The sequence below is a fragment of the Callospermophilus lateralis genome, chromosome 3 (assembly GCF_048772815.1).
Source record: "Callospermophilus lateralis isolate mCalLat2 chromosome 3, mCalLat2.hap1, whole genome shotgun sequence".
In the NCBI taxonomy this organism is placed as follows: Eukaryota; Metazoa; Chordata; class Mammalia; order Rodentia; family Sciuridae; genus Callospermophilus; species Callospermophilus lateralis.
In genome coordinates this window covers 26,381,915-26,401,502 of record NC_135307.1, presented here as the reverse complement: position 1 = coordinate 26,401,502, position 19,588 = coordinate 26,381,915, and positions in this window count along the sequence as shown.

Sequence of the window (19,588 nt, the reverse complement as noted above, 5' to 3'; positions counted from 1 at the left end):
TGATTCATGTACTTATGATTCGGTCAAAAGAGAATCGAGGGAATTGTGTGATTGAAGACACATAAGACAAAGTTTTTGCTTCTTTTTTCAAAGTCAGGGTTAGTGTCATGTCTGACCTGCTTCCTTTAGTTTTGTTATCTTCCTGGGCTCCTTAGACACTGGAGTTTGCAACCCCTTATGAAAAATGTCACCCCATCACAATGCTATTAGTGCTGTGCTGGAGGTAAGCCTAAGATGCTTCGGAAGCACCAGGGAGAAGCACTTAGCCAGGTCTGGAGCATTCAGAGGATGCTTCCTGAAAATGTCACCGGACCAAAGCCATGTGCCTTTTGTAGGTGAGGCCCAGGATAGGGGCAGAGGTTTGGGAGGTGAGTGGAGTGAGCAGCATGTACAGCACGAGAAGGGGCTCAGAGATAGTAGTAACAGTTTCTGTCTCATCTTTGATCTATTTACCTGTCCTCGAATGTCTTACCCACACCCCCTTCACAGGGGGAGTGTTATCTCTGAAGATCCCATTGCTGGAGAAAAGATGACTGACGCAGTCAGTGACCTAGCCTTCTGGCCTCTCCACCAACTACACCTAAATCTCTAGGTTCTTGGCTCACTGAACACATGTATACCTTGGAATTGCCCTCCGAAATGCTGACACAGGCTCCTATGTCAGAGTCCTCATACTCATCACCCCAGTTGTGTACCAACTATCATCTAGAGTTATTCCTTCAAATCAGGGACTGAGGATATTTTACTTTTTAAGTAATAGAAGTTAAGAGTTTGTGTGGCAGGTGGAATTTACCCTTCCCCAAGTATACCACCCTTACATGTCTGTTCCTGGGAAAGGCAAATTTGAGTTTCTCTCACCCAGGGCAATAAAGAGAAGCCTCCAGGAAAGGATGTTTCGGTGGGAGGGATCCAGAAAAGTGGAGAGAAAAGAAATCTAGCTCCTCTCGATACAAGAAAGAAAACCTATCTAGGTGAGCAGGACCAGGCTGAGCTGATGGGGAAAACGATTTTCTTCCTGTGACTAGACTTTAACATTTGCAACCTCCTCCTATTTCTTTTTTCAGTACTGGGGATCAAACCCAGAGTCTCACAATGCTAGGCAAGAGCACTACCACTGAGCTATCCCCTCAGCCCCTCACCTTTAAGAACATCCAAGGGAAAAAGTAGGCTCAGATCCAACTGGTGGGAGGTCAAATGAAAGTGAAGGGCTCATGCCTGTCCTTGGTCATAGGCAGGAGCTCATTCCCACCAGGGGCTGAGAGACTTGGCAGAGGCCCAGTGCAGGCTGAGGATAGAAGGGATTTCCTTGTGGAGTTCAAAGTTAAATTCAGTGAAGAACTCTGCCCCAAACCATACTAAGATACCATTTCACATTCACTAGGATGACTATAAGCAAATAGACAATAACCAATGTAATATTCCTGGGACTCCCTTTCCTTATTTCCTGAGGAGGTACAGAAATTAGAATCCCTGTATATTGCTAGAGAGGATGTAACATGGTACAGGCTGGGGATGGAACCCAGGGCCTTGTCCTTGCAAGGCAAACACTCTCCTAACTGAGCTAATCCCTAGCCCTCAAAATCTTCAACATAGAGTTACCACATGACCCAGAGATTCCACTCTCATGTATACACCAAGAGAAATGAAAACATCTTTCCCAACAAAAACTTGTACACAGATGAGCATAGCAGTGTTACTACTGTCTACCGGTGACGAGTCCTTGCTTCCCCGAATGCTGAAGTATAACACCAGAGAAGCAGCTGAGGCAAGTGGAGAGTGGAAATGGAAGCTTTATTAAAGGACAGCAGAAAAGACTTCTCCCCTGAGGAAGAAGGGGACCCAAAAGGCGGAATCCGTGGAAGGGGGGGGTCTTCCCTTGAAAGACCCACCGATTCCCTGTCCAGGAAAGACGCACGAGGCACTGGCTGCAAACGCATGAGGTTTATTCAGACACAGACGCCTGTGGGTGCTCAGCGAAACCTCAGCCGGAGCTTCGGTGAGCTGGCACCCCGGGCTTTGGGGTACAGGTTTTTTATAGGGTCAAGGGGCAGGTTTCGCGCGCGCGGTAAGCAACAGGTTTCTTATTGGCTATTTTGAACCCAGCATATAGGTTACCTAAAGGGTAAAGTTATTTTTCATTTTATGTTCCTGGAACAATACCACATGACAGTTACATATGAGCATTCTGATTTTTCTGTTCCTGCTTATTAGCCCCTGTTTATTCAGGCATGCCCTGGAATCTGTTTTTCTGCTCTTTCCCAACCATCCTGTTTTTCCCTTTTCAATCGGTCACACTTAACTGATTATCTGAAAAACACATTGTCTGCAGGTTTGTGATGTGCCCTAATAATTTTGTAACTAAGCCTAAGGTTGCTGGGCTGGGGTCTTTCACCTCTTATATAGCTAAGGTCTTCTTTTAGTCCTCCACATTCCTGTCCTTTGTTTCCCTCTATCCTGCAGTGATGGAATGCAGGTGGGAGAAAGGTGGACTGGAGGAGAAATCTGGGCAGGAGGGGCCTGGGGTGGTTTAATTAGCACTTCTCTGTTTGCTGGGAGCTACTTCATTAACAGTTCTTTAGGATGGGTTGGGGCCTTGGGGACATTAACATTTCAATTTCCCCAAGTCCTGTTCTGGTTTCTGGGACTCCATTCTTGATGATAATCTCCATCTTCTTTATCTTTAAATCTGGCTTCAGCAGCATTATTCATAATAGCCAAAATATGGAAACAACCCCAATGTCCATCAGTAGATAAGTGGATAAACACAATACAGTATTTCTCTAACCAAGATATTTGGTGGTATGAAGAAATGGTGTGCTGTTACATGCTTTGACATATATGAATCTTGAAAGCAGGCTAAGGGAAGGAAACCTGCACAAAAAACTAGACATTGTATCATTCCATTTACATGAAGCGTTCAGAACACCATATTCACTCAGAATGCAGACTGGCAGTTTGCCTGGGGTGGGGTGGGAAAGGGAAATGACTGCTAATGGGTAAGGGTTTTCTTTTTTTCTTTCCTTTTTTTTTTTTTGATTATTGAAAAATAAAAAGTTCTGAAATTACATACTGCGATGGTTGTACAACTTTGTGAATATCATATGTAATGATATCATATTATATATACTTCGAAAGGGTGAATTTTATGGCATGTGAATTATGTCTCAATAAAACAGTTGTTTAAAAAAAACTCTGCTTTAACTAAGACTGTCTCTAAGATACCTGGGAATCAAGTGGGCTTTTCCTTTTCATTTATTAATATTCCTGGGACTCCCTTTCCTTATTAACTTCTTATCTGTTGTTTTCTTAAAGTTCTGTCTTAAGACCTTTTCTTATTATGCTCCATGGAGACAGACTCCCAGGTTTACCAGTAACTAGTTATGTGATTTTGAGCAAGTTAGTTAATTTCTTGTCATCAATTTCTTCATTTGGAAAACAGTCAAAATAATACTACCTTTTTCATAGGTTAAGTGTGAAGATAAAATGACCAATGTAAGGGCTGGGGTTGTGGCTTGGAGGTAGAGTGCTTGCCTAACACACGCGAGGCACTAGATTTGATCCTCAGCACCACATAAAAATAAAAATATTGTGTCCACCTACAACTAAAAAATAAAAATAAAAATAAATGACCAATGTATGAACTATGAACTATGTTTAGAATAGTACCTGGCACATAGTGAATCTGGTATTTGTATTTGCAATGATTTTACACACACACACACACACACACACACACATATATATAATATTATGTATGTTAATACTGATACATTGAAATCCTAGAACAGTATTTAGCACATAGTAAGTGCCCTATAAGTGTTAATTATCATTACTCACCTATTTTTATTAGATTGGTAATGGCTAGTTTGTCTGAAATTGTCTTGCTGTTGGTGAACACTTGAGCTGTTTCCAATTTGGGATTATTAATGAATAATACTTCTTTGAATATGTGTGCATTGATTTCTCTAGGGCTACACTTAAACAATGGGCTATTAAATCACAGGGTATGTTTATCTCCATATTTATAGGTATGCTAAAATGTTTTCCGAAGTGTTTGATTCAGTTTAGATTCCCACTTGCAGTTGCAATAAGATCCTCTCCAAGACTTAATATGCTCATCTTTAAAATTTTTTCTTTAAAATTTTTACATCTATATACATCAATGGCATCAGGTTTATTCTTTTCTGATCACTAAAGAGGAATACCTTTGATTTTCTTTTTTCGAGGTTTCTAATCAAGCCTCTTGTACTTTTATTACTGAGTTACATTATTTGTTGTTGCTTTGTGAGAATTCTTCATGTTTTTGGATAGTCCTTTATCTATTGCAAATATCTTCCATCACTCTGCTTGACTTTTTGCTCTAACAATGTTATCTTTTGATGAGCAGAAAAAAAAATTAATTCTGCAGTCAATTTTTCATTTTTTTAATGGCTAGTGCTCTTTGTGCCTTGTTTAAGAAATTCTTCCCTGTTCTGGCATCTTATCTTGTAAAAGCTTATATTTATTCTTTTTACATATGTCAGTTCCACCTGGAATTGAATATTGTGCAGAATATGTGATAGGAGAAAGTGTAATTTCACTTTTTTTTTTTTTCTGCACGAGTGCTCAGTTTTATCAACAGCATTCATCTAAAAGTCTTTATTTCCTCACTGATCTACAGACTACTTCTGTCACATAGCAAATGTCCATGTGTACAGATCTGTTTAGGGGCTCTTTATTTCTGTTCCTGTAATAAATCCCAAAATAAAGCAGTTATCCTGACCAGTATAAATCTAAGATCCAGTAGGATGTAGCAGGCAGAGATTCTTTTTTTGTTCACATGGAAACATATAGATTTAGTTGCTGTTAATAGCTCTTATTTTAGGGACATTAGTATAGTGCTCAAAAGAACACTCAGAAGGGCAGAGCCAAGGGAATCACTAAAATCTGTCAGGCATTGTCTGAGTCCTTATCCTGAGTGCTGCAGCTATGTCAGTTTGACTTGGGATTTCTGTTGCTTGCAACCACCCAGCGCATCCCAACTTATCCATGAGCTAGCTTAAATACAGGCTTGACTGCAGAAACAAGTAAACACGTTCTGTTCATGAAAAGGAAAACAGCCATGAATTTTATTCTACAGGGAGCAAAGATATAATAGTGACAATAATGATAGTTACAGTGAACATTTATGAAGCCAGGCACTGTATCAGAAAATTTATAGATAACATATCATTATATTTAGGATCTTATTCAATGACCATAACCTCCTACTGTTTTTATTTCTCCCATTGTAGAGATGAGGAAACAGACCCCAGATGTTAAATAACCATCCTAATGTCACACAGTTAGTTTAATTTAAAGGTAGGTATGTCTGGTTCCAATACACTTGTCAATTGCTCTTTTGACTTAGAATTTTGTATTAAATAGGGCTAATTACAATATGGAAAGCAGTATGGAGATTCCTTGGAAAACTGAAAATGGAACCACCATTTGACCCAGCTATCCCACTCCTCAGTTTATACACAAAGGACTTAAAAACAGCATACTACAGGGACACAGCCACATCAATGTTTATAGCAGCACAATTCACAATAGCTAAATTGTGTATACAACCTAGATGGCCTTCAGTAGATGAATGGATAAAGAAAATGTGGTATATATACACAATGGAGTATTGTTTAGCATTAAAAGAGAATAAAATCACGACATTTGTAGGTAAATGGATGGAGTTGGAGAATATAATGCTAAGTGAAGTAAGCCAATCCCAGTAAACCAAATGCTGAATGTTTTCTTTGGTATGAGGATGCTGACTCTCAATGGGGATGGGGCAGGGAACATGAGAAAGGGGAGGGAGGGGGAGTTGGGAGTAGGAAAGATGGTGGAATGAATGGACATCATTACCCTAAGTACATATATGAAAACACGAATGGTGTGACTCTACTTTGTGTTCAACCAGAGACGAAAAATTGTGCTCTATTTGTGTAATATGAATTGAATTGCATTTCTGCTGTCATATATAACTAATAAGAATAAATAAAACAAAACAAAACAAAAAAAACAAATAAATAAAAATAGGGCTAATCAAAAGCTTCCAGAAGAGTTAGGTTTGGGGAAAAAGGAAATTCTACCTCTTTATTATTAGGAACATAAGTGAATCTAACCTTTCTGGAGGGCAGTGTGGCAGTACTAAATACCTGAAGATGTTTGTGTGTATATATATATTGTATTTTTTAAAATATATTTATTTTCATTTATTTATTTTTATGTGGTGCTGAGGATTGAACCTGGGGCCTCACACGTACGAGGCAAGCACTCTACCACTGAGCTACAACCCCAGCCCCTGAAGATATTTATATTTTTCAAACTAGTAATTATACTTTAAAGAAAATCAGTGATGTCCCAAAATAAAGATTTTCAAGAATGTTCATAGCAACAAAAATTTTAATAGCTAAAATAATGGATAGATTAAATAAATGCTAGGAACTAAAATATCTTTGAAAATATTAAGAATGATATTTTGGAATTTTTTTAATGACAAGGAAAAATACCATCATAAGTGAAAAAACGGTTTAAAAATTATATTCACAGTAGGAGTCCTATGATATATATTATTTAAAAGGCTAGAAGGATATACTATAAAATGATAGTCATGATTATCTCAGCAGGGTAGGATATGGGTAACTTAAATTTTCTTCCCTGAAAATTTCAAGTTCAACCATGAATTGTTAGGACATTTTATTTATGAAAATTTTCAAACATTTCAAAAGTAGAGAAAACAGAAAAAGTAACCTGACAAACTTACCACAAGCTTTAATAGTTTTTGACACAGGGTCAACTTCCTTCTCCCTCCGCCAGATTATTTTGAAGCAAATCTCAAACATCATATTTCGTTTGTTAGTATTTCAGAATGTTTCTCTGAAAGATAAGAACTCCTTTTCAACAACCACAAAATATCATGATCACAGAGCTGGGGTTGTGGCTCAGTGTAGAGCACTCGCCTAGCATTCAGGAGACCCTGGGTTCGATCCTCAGCACCACATAAATGTAAAATAAAGATATTGTGTCCACCTAAAACTTAAGAATAAACATTTAAAAAAATATATCATGATCACTCCTGAATTAAAAAAATAAATAAAACTGAGGCAAGATCTGTGTTGTCCAAGATCTGGCCTTAAACTTGTGATCCTCCTGCTTCAGCCTCCCAAGTGACTGGGACCATAGGCATGTGCCAATAGGCCCAGCCATTCCTGTAAACTCTTCATTAGGTAGAGGTTTGATCAGATTCAGAGTTTTGTTTTGTGATGGGGTGGGGAGAGCAACAAAGCAAACTCTTAGGTAGTGGTGTTTACTTCTGTCAGATGGGTCCAGTGACTGGTGGTGTTGTGATGCTAGCAGCCATTTATGGTCATTGCTACATGCGTATGTGATTAGGGATTGTAAATTGGTGATGTTCTAATCCAGTCATTCCTTTTTCATTTACTAGCTGGAATAACTTCTTTAAAAGAGAGTTTCTTTTCACCAACTATTTTATTTACCTTCAGAATAGATCTCAAAGGAATGAAGAAATAAAAGCCTGATTCTCTCTTTCTGAGGATCAGTATTTAAAGCAGGTGGCTTCCTAGCAGTTTTCAGAAATGACTCATAATTTCTTGGTATCATTATACATGTAAGGATTTGAAATTCCTTGATGGGCTTTAGTCCATTGATGTTTTTAGCCTATTTCAATCAAATTGTTCCACTCTTGGTAAGTACGGGGGCCTTCATGTTGGCTTCTGAGACTTTTTGTCCCATCCCAGTAGACTTTGATAGGTTCCTTGCATTCTGATGTAACAAGATTGCTATGGTTTAAGTATGGCTTGGTATCCCAAACTCAGGCAGGAATTTTAGTCTCCAAAATCATGTTAATGATATCAAAAGGATCGAAACTTCATCTGATTCTTATTTTCAGAAGTGGGACCTTTAGGGAGTGATTAGGTTTAGATAAAGTTATTAGGGTTGGGGCCTCCATGACTGGGTCCTGGTGGCTTTATAAAAAGAGCTGGAGGCCCAGCTTGGTGGCACATGCCTGTAATTCCAGCAGCTTGGGAGGCTGAGACAGGAGGATCATAAGTTCAAAGCTATCCTTAGGAAAGGCAAGGTGCTAAGTAACTCAGTGACACCCTGTCTCTAATAAAATACAAAAATTGGGCTGGGGATGTGGCTCAGTGGTTGAATGCCCCTGAGTTCAATCCCTGGTACCCACCCCTCCCCTCAAAAAGAAAGAGGAGTTGGAAAGATACACATGTATTCCCACCACAATGCGATATGCCAAGAGGGGCCCTTGCAAGAGGCTGTGCCATGCTATTGAACTTCCAGTCTCCAAAGTTGTGAGCTAAAATAAATCTATTTTCCTTTCAAGTTAGCCTGCCTGAGATATTTCATTATTGTCGTGAAAAGCTGAATAATACAGAAAATGTTCCAGGATCATCTTATGCATTTCCATGACCAGATGTGGAATGGGCCATTTTCTCTAAAGGGACCTGGTTTTCTTTAAGTGGTACAATCTGTGCATGTGTGGAAGTAGTAAGTGAACGATTTTTTAAAAGTAAGAAATAATAGCATTGGATGATGAATGATAGAACAAAATGGAGAGAACTATAAAAATATCAGCCCAGGATTCTTTTAGTGAGGGTGAAATAGCCCTCTACAACTCAATGGACCCTGAAGGAAAGCAGGCATCTTAATACCCTTCCGTCTCATGGACATGACCTCCAGCCACCAAGAAAACCTTAAACTTGTTCAGCAAACTTTAGGGGATGTGTAGAATGTTTAAAAAAGTTATATATGTGGATGCGCTTTAGCTTTCTGAAAAACTGATACGAATGTCATGCTTTGTTCTCCTTAGCAGTGGCTCAGGCTAATGGTGCAGAAAAGAATCATTTAGGGAACTTCTTAAAATACAGATTTCTGGGCCTCACTCCAGACCGTCTAACTCTGGGAAAAGGGCTTGGAATTTGTGTTTATGACTCTTCCAAGTGGTTTTTAGGTCCTAAAAACTAACCTGTGAGGAACAATAGATAGATAAGTAGGAGAAAGAATATGCTTTAAAAGAGAAGATCTTGCAGTATATTTTTGAGAATTAAACCATGTTTTACAACTTCAGTGATTCTTTTCTGGTTCCAAAAGATTTTGTTCTTTTTGGAAATTAAAAAAAAAATGTATAGAAGGAAATACCAGGAAAAATAACTCACCTGCATCCCCACTACTCAGAGACAATGCCCATTAAGTTGGTGTATTGTTTCTGGTCCTCTAGAAGAAATCTCAGTGGCTCCTTTTTGCCTGTGGGTGCCACCAGTGACCTGCCTGGGGTCTGTTCTCTAGAATGTGGGAGAGTGGGCACCAGACAGACCCAGCTGCTGCATCCTGGACTTTCTGATGCTCTGTTTATCAGAGGCCAAGGACCTCATGCCACTCCAGGATTACTCCACACATGTCCACCCTCAGAACACACAATTACAACAAGTTGAGTTTTGGTGCAGGGGAAGATGGCCAGTGTCACATTTGTGGGTTCTTCTAAGAAGCCCAGAGGAATCCAAGCCACCCTAAATAGCCTCTCTAAAAATCTTAATATCTCAAATAATTAACAAATAATAAAACACAAACACTCAGGACTATGTTTCCCAAAGCAAAGCCCCTGATAGATCTAATCCACCTGGATTCTTGAACTAGACAAAGACAAAATGGCTTTGTTGGTTTATTTAAGGGGGTACATCAAGGGTAGGGATAAGATTTCAAGGGCAGAGTCTTGCTTTGTGATGTCTTGCAGCAGGTTGATTGACATCTTGGCAGGTCACACCCATCTCAGGTTTTGGGTGGGTTCTTAGGCAGGGCTTGAGGGGGAAGTTCACCTGCATCAGGTGGTCAGTTCCTGTGGGGAGTATCCCATTAGGAGGCTGGTGACAGTTGAGTTTAAACATCTGTTCTAGTTCAGATCGGGACTTCCCCCAAAGGCCCATGTGTGAGGGGACCCTGAGATCAGCAGCTCTCTCTGCCACATATTGGTTTATCTTAGGCGACAAAGCAACAGGGCCATGGACTAAAACCTCCCAAACTGTGAGACCATGGGCTAGGGGTATAGTTCAGAGTACAGTGCTTGCCTCACGTATGTGGGGCCCCAGGTTTGATCCCCAGCACGGCAAGACCAAAACTGAAAACAAGCAACAACAACAGTGAGACAAAAATAAGTCATATTCTCCTTATAAGTTGATTATCTCAACTTATTTTAGTAACACGAAGCTGACTAACACATCTTTTATTTACGATTCTAGAATTGCAATACTTTATTCTATAAAATAAAATGAGCGTTCCAATGAACTGAACAGAGGGTGTTGGCTTTTATAGGCAGAAAAAGGGCTGAAGAAAGCAGAAACAGAAGAGAAGAGCAGATTGGGTTGTTTCAAAATAATTTTATAAGGTTAAAAACAGATGGGACTTTTTTTTTTATTATGGTGACTCAGGTTGACTGGAATCACCTGTTTTTTGTTGTTGTTTTGGGTCTTTTTTTTTTTTTCCTTTTTAAAAATGGGCCTATTTCAAAATTTAGTTTGATTACATGGCACTTAGCATAAGAGACTCCATTCTGGTGTGGTGTGTGCAGGTCCAATATAGGGGGCTCATCCAAAACAATGGCTTTGCTTAAACTTTCCTTCTCTTTACATAGCACTTGTCAAATTGATTGTGTTTCTCCTTACATAGCACTTGTCAAATGGATCGCAGGAAGAAAATCTGTATCAATCACTGACCATGGGCTTCTCAGCTGGGCAAGAACATCATTTTACTTATATCAATATCCTCATAGCAAAGCCTGGTGCTTACAAGTGGCTCAGTATGTGGAACATGGTCAACACCCAGTAACTGTTCCCTTGAAGGCAAGTGGTGTTCCTTCCAGGCTGAATTGAATTGCAGATGTCCTGGACTTTCTAAGACTGACTTGGTTTTCTCCCAGAGAAATTAGCACCCTAGTGTTTAAGAAACAGAGTATCTTCCTGAAGGCATGATGTAAGTGCGCCAGAGAAAGCAAGTTCTCTTGGCTCCACACCTCCCTATCTAGGTGGATGTTCTGCCTCCAGGCAATCCTGCTGCAATAAAGCTCAGTGGATTTGGAAACAAAAGCCTAGCTGTCACCTTTTCTCTCTTATCCTCACAAATAGCTGCTCCTTAGATTCTGCGTGTTTGAAACAAAAGCACAAGGCGGGCAGGGGTTGGTAAAGATGTAATAATAGTCTTTTGAAGCAAAAATATCAATTCAAATTAAATGTTTTCTAGCTACAGTACAATCTACTTGGGTTTACAAGATGAAAAGTCTGGGGAAATACATAGTTATGAAAATATGAAAAACTTGCAAGGAAGTAAATCTGTAAAGGAAAATTGAGGAACTGAGATATTCTCCAATTTTTACTTTCTTTTTTTTTTCTCCCAGGTAACTCTATTGAATGTGTTCATATGTACATGTGTGCATGCATGCATTCTCTTGAATAGCTGTTTTCCTGAGACTGATTTCATATGTGGCTAGCCAGTGCTAGGTACTAGCTGCATGGTAATGAATGAGAAGGTAGTAGAGAGGTACAGATGTTGAGAGCCACAGTTTACGACTTTCAGAAGTTATTAGGAGACATAAATTGGATAAGACCTTATCTAGACATACCAACAGGAGAGTTGGGACCTTTATTTGATATCCTAAAAGGTCCATCAGATCCAAATTCATCCCGCATGTTGATGCCTGAAGCAAGAAAGACATTAAAAATCACTGAAACATATATGGAAAATATGCATTTGGATAGAATTGATATAAGTTTGCCTTTATTATTTATTGTACTACCAACAAAAAATATTCCTACAGGAGTATTTTGGCAAGAAGGTCCATTATTGTGGATACATTTATCTTATTCTCCTAACACTGTTCTTACTAGGCATCCTGAGGCTGTAGGACAATTGATACTCAAAGGAATAAAAGCAGCAAAGGGTGTGTTTGGAATTTCTCCCAATAAAATTATTACTCCATATACTATGGATCAAATTGATGAGTTAGCTAATGAATTAAATACTTGGGCAATAATCATGTGCATATCTGATGTTTCATTTGATAATCACTTACCATCTAATCCTTTATTGTCTTTTTGGTCTTCGCATCCTGTAGTTTTCCCAAAAATGACAAGAAAAACACCTATCACAAATGCTCCAGATATATTCACTGATGGGTCAAATAATGGTACAGCAGCAGTAGTTACCCCTGATCAAACTTTTACATTTTTAGTACCCAAACAATCAGCTCAAAAGGTAGAGCTTAATGCAGTATTACAAGCTTTTGTGATGTTTAAAGATTCTGTATTTAATTTATTTTCTGATAGTCAGTATATAGTTAATGCTATAGGATACCTTGAAGATGCTGGTAGGATTTCCCCTTCCTCTACTGTTTTCTCTTTGTTTTCCACTATACAAGTCTAATCTGGGACAGAAAAGATACATTCTTTATAGGACATATCAGGGCACATACAGGATTGCATGGAGCCCTTAGTTTGGGCAATGATTTAGCAGATAAAACTACACATGACATACATATTTTCTCTACAATAGAAGAAGCTACAAATTTTCATAAAAGGTTCCATGTCAATGCTAATACTTTACAAAAGCGTTTTAAAATAACTAAGGAACAAGCTAGACAAATAATAAAACAATGTCAAAATTGTGTGACCTTTTTACCACAAGTTAATCTTGGAGTCAATCCTAGAGGACTGATACCTAACTATATTTGGCAGATGGATGTCACACACTTGCCAGAATTTGGAAAATTAAAACATTTGCATGTTACAATTGATACTTCTTTTGGACTTTTGATGGGCTCCCTTCATGCTGGAGAAAAAAACTAAAGATATTATAGCTCATTGCTTACAAAATTTTGCCACTGTGGGCATTCCAAAACAGTTAAAAACAGATAATGGCCCTGGTTATACTTCTACCTCTTTTAAACAATTTTGCTTTTCATTTGGCATTACTCATATAACTGGAATCCCATACAATCCACAGGGACAAGGCATAGTTGAAAGAGCTCATCAAACTATTAAAATGTACTTATTAAAGCAAAAAGAGGGAATTGGAAAGGGGTATATATCCCCCAAAGATAAACTTAAAATAACCCTTTTTACTCTAAACTTTTTAAATTTGGATTCATCAGGGCTTAGTGCTGCGGAAAGGCATATGTGTCCAAAAAATGTACATAAGCCCAAGGTACTTTGGAAGGATATTCTAACAGGACAATGGAAAGGTCCTGACCCAGTGATTGTCTGGAGTCGGAGGTCTGTTTGTGTGTTTCCACAGGGAGAACAGCAGCCAATTTGGATTCCAGAGAGACTAACCAAAGTGATTTCTACAGACCAAAAAGAAGATGATTTGGCTCAAATCCATAACAGCTGATATTCAGAACTCCAATTTGGCTATCCTTACATCTTCGACAGTGGTTCTCCCACACCTGGAAACTAATGAATAATGAACACCATTAAGGCCTATTTCAAATGTAAGAAACCTTGAGGCTTGCTTGTGGGAATACCTTCAGACTCATATGCAAGTTACAGGAAGGATGGGATATCATAAGAAGAGTCAAACCCAGGTGGTAACCAGGATGCTTTTTTTTCAATATCTATTTTATTATTGCCTTTTCCCACATCATGAAGTTCTATTTTATTTTTTGAGCTCATACAGACCTAGGTTAATGTTTTGCTGATCAGTTCTATTTTTTTTGACTGTGGAGTTTTTAAACATTGCAATGGAGATTTCACCTGTGAAAAGCTACAAGGCCTTTACTATTATGTTATGTGTTGTATGTATTGTGTTATGTGTGCACACTTCTGTTTTGTGTTGTATGTCTGTATGTGCGTATGTCCATATATATGAGGAGTGCTCATGAAAAAATGGATCCGAATTTTTTTTTTTTTATTCACGTGATTTAAATGGTTTAGTTTAAATTGGGTAAAAACAGCTGTTGAGGATTGTTTTAATATGTGAACAAAAAAGGTTAACAGATCTGTTTGTTTACTTTCACTTTTCCTTTTCATTATATTTAATAATTCTGTTCAGGATAATGTAAATTGTTCAGAAAATTGTTTTCTTAGTGCCTGCTGGAATGTTACATAATTTCTTTTTAGCCATCATTGCCAGAATTCCTATCTTCATCCCAGTGCTGGTGAAGACAAAAATAAAACTAAACTACAGCTTTTTCGATAGCTATCACAGTAAACTGTATAAACTGATGCATCAGTGAATAATAACTCAGCAAGTGATGCTCAATCAAGGAGTTGATTTACTTTGGGAGGAAATGGACATATTTATAGATTCCTCTGCTTTGAACAGCTTACAGAACTTGCATGGACTATGTATCACTTGCATGCATTGTGAACTATCTGTTGGTGCAGTGAATTGTTGGTATTGCTGGGGTATCTTTGCTGATGGTGTCATTGGTGGTACAATTTTTCCAAAAAGAGCCGTCATTTGGCTTGGTGCCGTGGCATTTTGCATCCTCCTCCCTTTCGGGCTTGTGATGGTCTAAAATTTGGGGCCAACAGAGGTGAGGCAAAGAACCTCACCCCCCCCATTGGCACCAAGGCCAAATTTGGGGGCCAACAGAGGTGAGGCAAAGAACCTCACCCCCCCACACTGGTACCAAGGCCAAATTTGGGGGCCAACAGAGATGAGGCAAAGAACCTCACCCCCCCACTGGTGCAAAGGCCTATCCACAGGTGTGGCTGTATGCTGGACCGGTAGCCAATGATGGGTAACATCCAATTACAATGGTACCAACCTAAGACAGGAGGCTGACGCCTTGAGGTCAGCTCATCCGATGACGGGTAAGGACCATATATAGTATTGGACAACATAAGTCAGGCACGGTCCCTAAGCCACATGCTTGTGATTTAAACATGCTTGTTTAATTAAGCAGAAGCGGGGAGATGTTGAGAGCCACAGTTTAGTCAGAATGACGCCTGGTATTTTTGCCAGAGGGAATGGTTGAAAGGTGACCCTGCTCCGGGATTAGGGTGGCTCCTGCTGGGTATAGGGCGGCTCCAGGATTAGGGCAGATCCTGCTGGGATTAGGACGGATCCTGCTGCCTCGGGTGCCTGCTACTTTGGAGTTCCCCTTGAGTTCTCCTGGGGTTCCGGGAGAATTGGCTTTCGGAGCCTGGTGGAGGGAGTGTGTTCCCGGGAAGTGTGTGTAGAGTGCCGGTGAGAGTTCGGGAATAAAGAGTTGCTGTTTGAACCTACAAGGCTTTGTGGTGGCTCGGTTATTTTGTGCCCAGCAGACTGCGGCATACAGTCATAGTTTTTACTATTTTTTTCAGAGACCCTTTAAAAAATGTACTAACTGCTGTGATTCTGTGCTTGGAGACATAACTTTATACAAATGCATTTAATTTCAAGAGGTTTGTGATCCCTAGGAAGCTACCAAGGGGTCAATAGACCAGAATACTGCTTTAAGAATTTAGTATTAGCTGGATTCTGTGGAGCACACCTGTATTCCCAGCAACTTGGGAGGCAGAGGCAGGAGGATCGCAGGTTCAAAGCCAGCCTCAGCAACAGCGAGTTGCTGTGCAACTCAGTGACACCCTGTCTCTAAATAAAATACAAAATATGGCTGGGGATGTGGCTCTGTGGTCTAGTGCCCCTGAATTCAAGCCCCAGTACTCTCCCCCCAAAAAAGAATTTAGTATTAGATAAATTAAACCAACAGGGGTATGATAATGATTGAATAAAAAATGAAAATTTTGGAGTATGTGTGTGCTGGGGGCTTGAACCCAGGGCCTCTTCAATGCTGAGCACACACTCTACCGCTGAACTATATTCTTAGCCCCAAAATGAAGCTTTTGACAAATAGACATTAGTTGTGTGCTGAAGTGGTTGGAAGAAAGTTATAGGGAGAAAGATACAGAGCTCATGAAAGAAAACAGGGATGGAGATATAACAAGAGCATGTATTTGGAGTCAGAAATAAGCATGAGAATGCAAATCAAAACTACTCTAAGATTTTATCTCACTCTAGTCAGAATGGCAGCATTCAAGAATACAAACAACAATTAAGTGTTGGCAAGGATATGGGGGAAAAGGCACACTCATACATTGTTGGTGAGACTGCAAATTGGTGTAGCCAATCCAGAAAGCAGTATGGAGATTCCTTAGAAACTTGAAATGGAACCACCATTTTACCCAGCTATCCCACTCCTCGGTCTATACCCAAAAGACAGTAGACTACAGTGATGCAACCACATCAGTGTTCATAGCAGCACAGTTCACAATAGCCAACTGTGGAACCAACCTAGATGCCCGTCAATAGATGAATGGATAAAGAAACTGTGATACATATACACAATGGAATATTATTCAGCAATAAAAGAGAATAAAATTATGGCATTTACGGGTAAATGAATGGAGTTAGAGAATATCATGGTAAGTGAAGTAAGCCAATCCCAATAAACCAAAGACTAAATATTTTCTTGATAAGTGGATGCTAACCCATAATGCGGGTGGCAAAGGATGAGTGGAGGAACTTTGGATGGGGCAAAGGGGAGGGAGGGAGGGGATATGGGTAGGGAAAGATGGTGGAATGAGATGGACATCATTACCCTAGGTACATGTATGATTGTACGAATGGTGTGACCCTACTTTGGGTACAACCAGAGAAGTAAAAAAATGTGCTCTATTTGTCCAATGAGTTGAAAAGCATTCTGCTGTTATGTATAACTGATTATAACAAATTAATTAATTAATTTTTTTTAAAAAAAAGAAGCATGAGATGTTCAGGAGAGGGAGCAGAGAATGGGAGTTGACATAGGAGCACAGAGGCAGGCTACCCTGGACAGGTGGTGGGCCTAGTGGAAGAGGGTTTTGCTCATATCAAGTCTGGGGATTAGACATAGCCCCATTTATTTTAAAAAAAGACACTATTGACATCCACAGCATCTTTGTTGTGGAGGCCTGTTTTTGCACTGTAAGACATCCAGCAACACCTTTGACCTCTAGGCCTGGTTTCCAGTAGCAGCCCCTTGAGAGCAAAATTGCCCTGGCTGGGTATCACTGTGAGTGTTTGAGTTTGACAGTGTTTTCCAGACTTTAGACATTCAGATGTGACTTTCTGACGTTTACCAGATCCTTGTTTTTCCTGCCAGACTCTCCTGCTGTACTTTCTTTTTCTTTTAACCCCTTTTAGCCAAATTTCTCTTTACATTTTTTTTTTTTTTTTTTTTTGGACATGGGAGTCTCACTTTTTTGCCCAGCCTTGTGAGCTCAAGTAGTCTGGCAGCCTCAGCCTCCTCAGTGGCTGGGATTACAGGTGTGTACCACTCGCTATTTCTGGCTTCTTATCACTTTTTTCCCCACTTAAGTAAATTTAATTCATCCTAAGAAACAATGTGCCTAAGAACTTGAGTGAGATGTTCTCATTATACTTTTTTCTAATGCTTATTTAAATACCCAGCTAGTGTATGATATAGTGGCACAGGCCTGTAATCCCAGTTACTCTAGAGGCTGAAGCAGGAGGATCACAAGTTCAAGGCCAGATCCACTGGATGGATTAACTGGGTGGTAAGGTAGGTAGGGTGGGGTTAGAAGAAGTAGGTCACTGGGGGTTTAACTTTGGGGTTTATATTTTGTCCCTGGTGAGCAGAGCTCTCTCTGTTTCCTGGTTGCCATGTTCTGAACTGTTTTCTTCTGCCACTCCATTCTGCCATGATATTGGACCACCATGGACCGATCTCCAAAATCATGAGCCAAAATAAACTTTTCTTCCTCAAAATTGTTCTTGTCACACATTTGGTCACAGAGATGAGAAATGAACTAAAACAGGGCCCTTTCCCCACAGGAAGCTACAGAGCACTAATAGCCCTTCAAGTTCATCCCTCCTCTAGGCCCAGGGGCTGGCCTTTTGTGCCTTGTATCTGTCAGTCATTGGCTGTGTGGTCGGGGCAGGGAGAAGCCTTTCAGGCAGGACCTGGTGAGGCCAATCCTCTCAGCCCTATCAATCTTCTGAAGCATGGGGCAGCTATGCATTCTTGGAAGCCAGCATTCACAGTGACCCCCATAACCCCCTGGTGAAGGGCACCTGTGTGGGACACTAACATGTGTACCGTACCACTGAAAATTATCTACTGTGCCACCAAGGGGGATTTGAGCCCTCGTTTTAAAAATCCTGGCATAGTGGATGCCACAGTGATTGTAAAGTTTCAGGAAATCTGTGTGGTGGTGTTTTGTGGAATATCCACGAGGGTGAGGAGTGGAAGAAGGGGCACCAGATGGAAGTCTGTGGAAAAGTCTAGGTGTGGGATGATAGAAATGAGGAGGAAGGGAAAGACCGGATGGGAATGGGGCAGGAAGTGTCCACAGGCTGAGATGTTGAGAAGGGGTTAGGGAGAGTGGAGTGATAAGGATGATCCAGCTGGGAGCGGGGGGCCTAGGAGGGCAGCAACACCTGCAGGGATTGGGGTTCCATGAGGAAGCTTGCCTGCTCCTGCTGTGAAGCCAGGGTCAGCGATTCTATCCGTGGGGAAAAAACCTCTCCTCTGCCTGGAATGTCCATGTGCATGGGAAGGTCTTGCTCCTGAGATTTTAGCAATTGGGACACCATAGGTGGATGCCAAGGCCCATTTGCTTCTTCCTCCTATGGAGATGTCAAGCCGCCCACCTGCTGCCATTGGCATGATGATAGCCCTCAGGGGGAGGCTTAGGACCCTTTCCTCTCAGGATTAGATTCACCCTCAGCAAGGCTCATGTTACCAGTTGCCTTATCTTTGCAGGTGAGAGGGTCCCCACTGCCTCCTCTGCCCTCCTTTTCTGGCAACAGAAGGGAAGTGTGAGGGATAATTTATCAAGAAGACTAAAAAATACCCAAGATCCCTGTCCCCAGTCTCCATTTCACATGTGCCAAGATCTTCTCCCGGTGCAGAGGGTCAGTGCAGACAAAGCATCTCTGATCACTTGTGATGGTTTCTCTCTCTCTAATTATAGAAAGTATTTAGCTATTGTTCCCTAATTGCTTGCTGCAGTTGGGTTTGGGCATTGTGTGATTGTGTGTCTTTTTTTATTTTTTTAATTTTTTTTACAATTGCCTAGTTTCTGATGAGTTGTTCTTTTCTTTTTTTCTGCCTTGGTTCACTGCCATACTGTGACCTGGCCATTCCATTGGAGGACAGAAGGAGGTGGTATGGTATTTCTGGAGAAGCCTCATCTAGTATTCTCGGGGCTTCTCAGCTGACCACTTGAGAGAAAGGGAATTAACACGTCCTGAGCATCTATAGTATGTCCTAGGAGCTGTGCTAGGCCCTGAGCAAGCTTGAGAGGCAGATAAAGCCCATGTTTATAGATGAAGAATCTTAGGCATGGGAAGGTCTTAGAGTCAGTAAGTAGCTGAGTCAGGATTCAAACCCAGGTCTGTCTGTTTTCTTTTTCTGAGTTTTTATATAGCCTTTTAGTTAATAGAACACGGGTATTGCTGCTCCTTCCACTATGGAAGAACTGGGGGAATCCTCTTCTCTTGCCTTGAAAGTGTCTATTTCTAGGTTCCCTGCTAGTGGTAGGACTTGTTGTGGATGCCT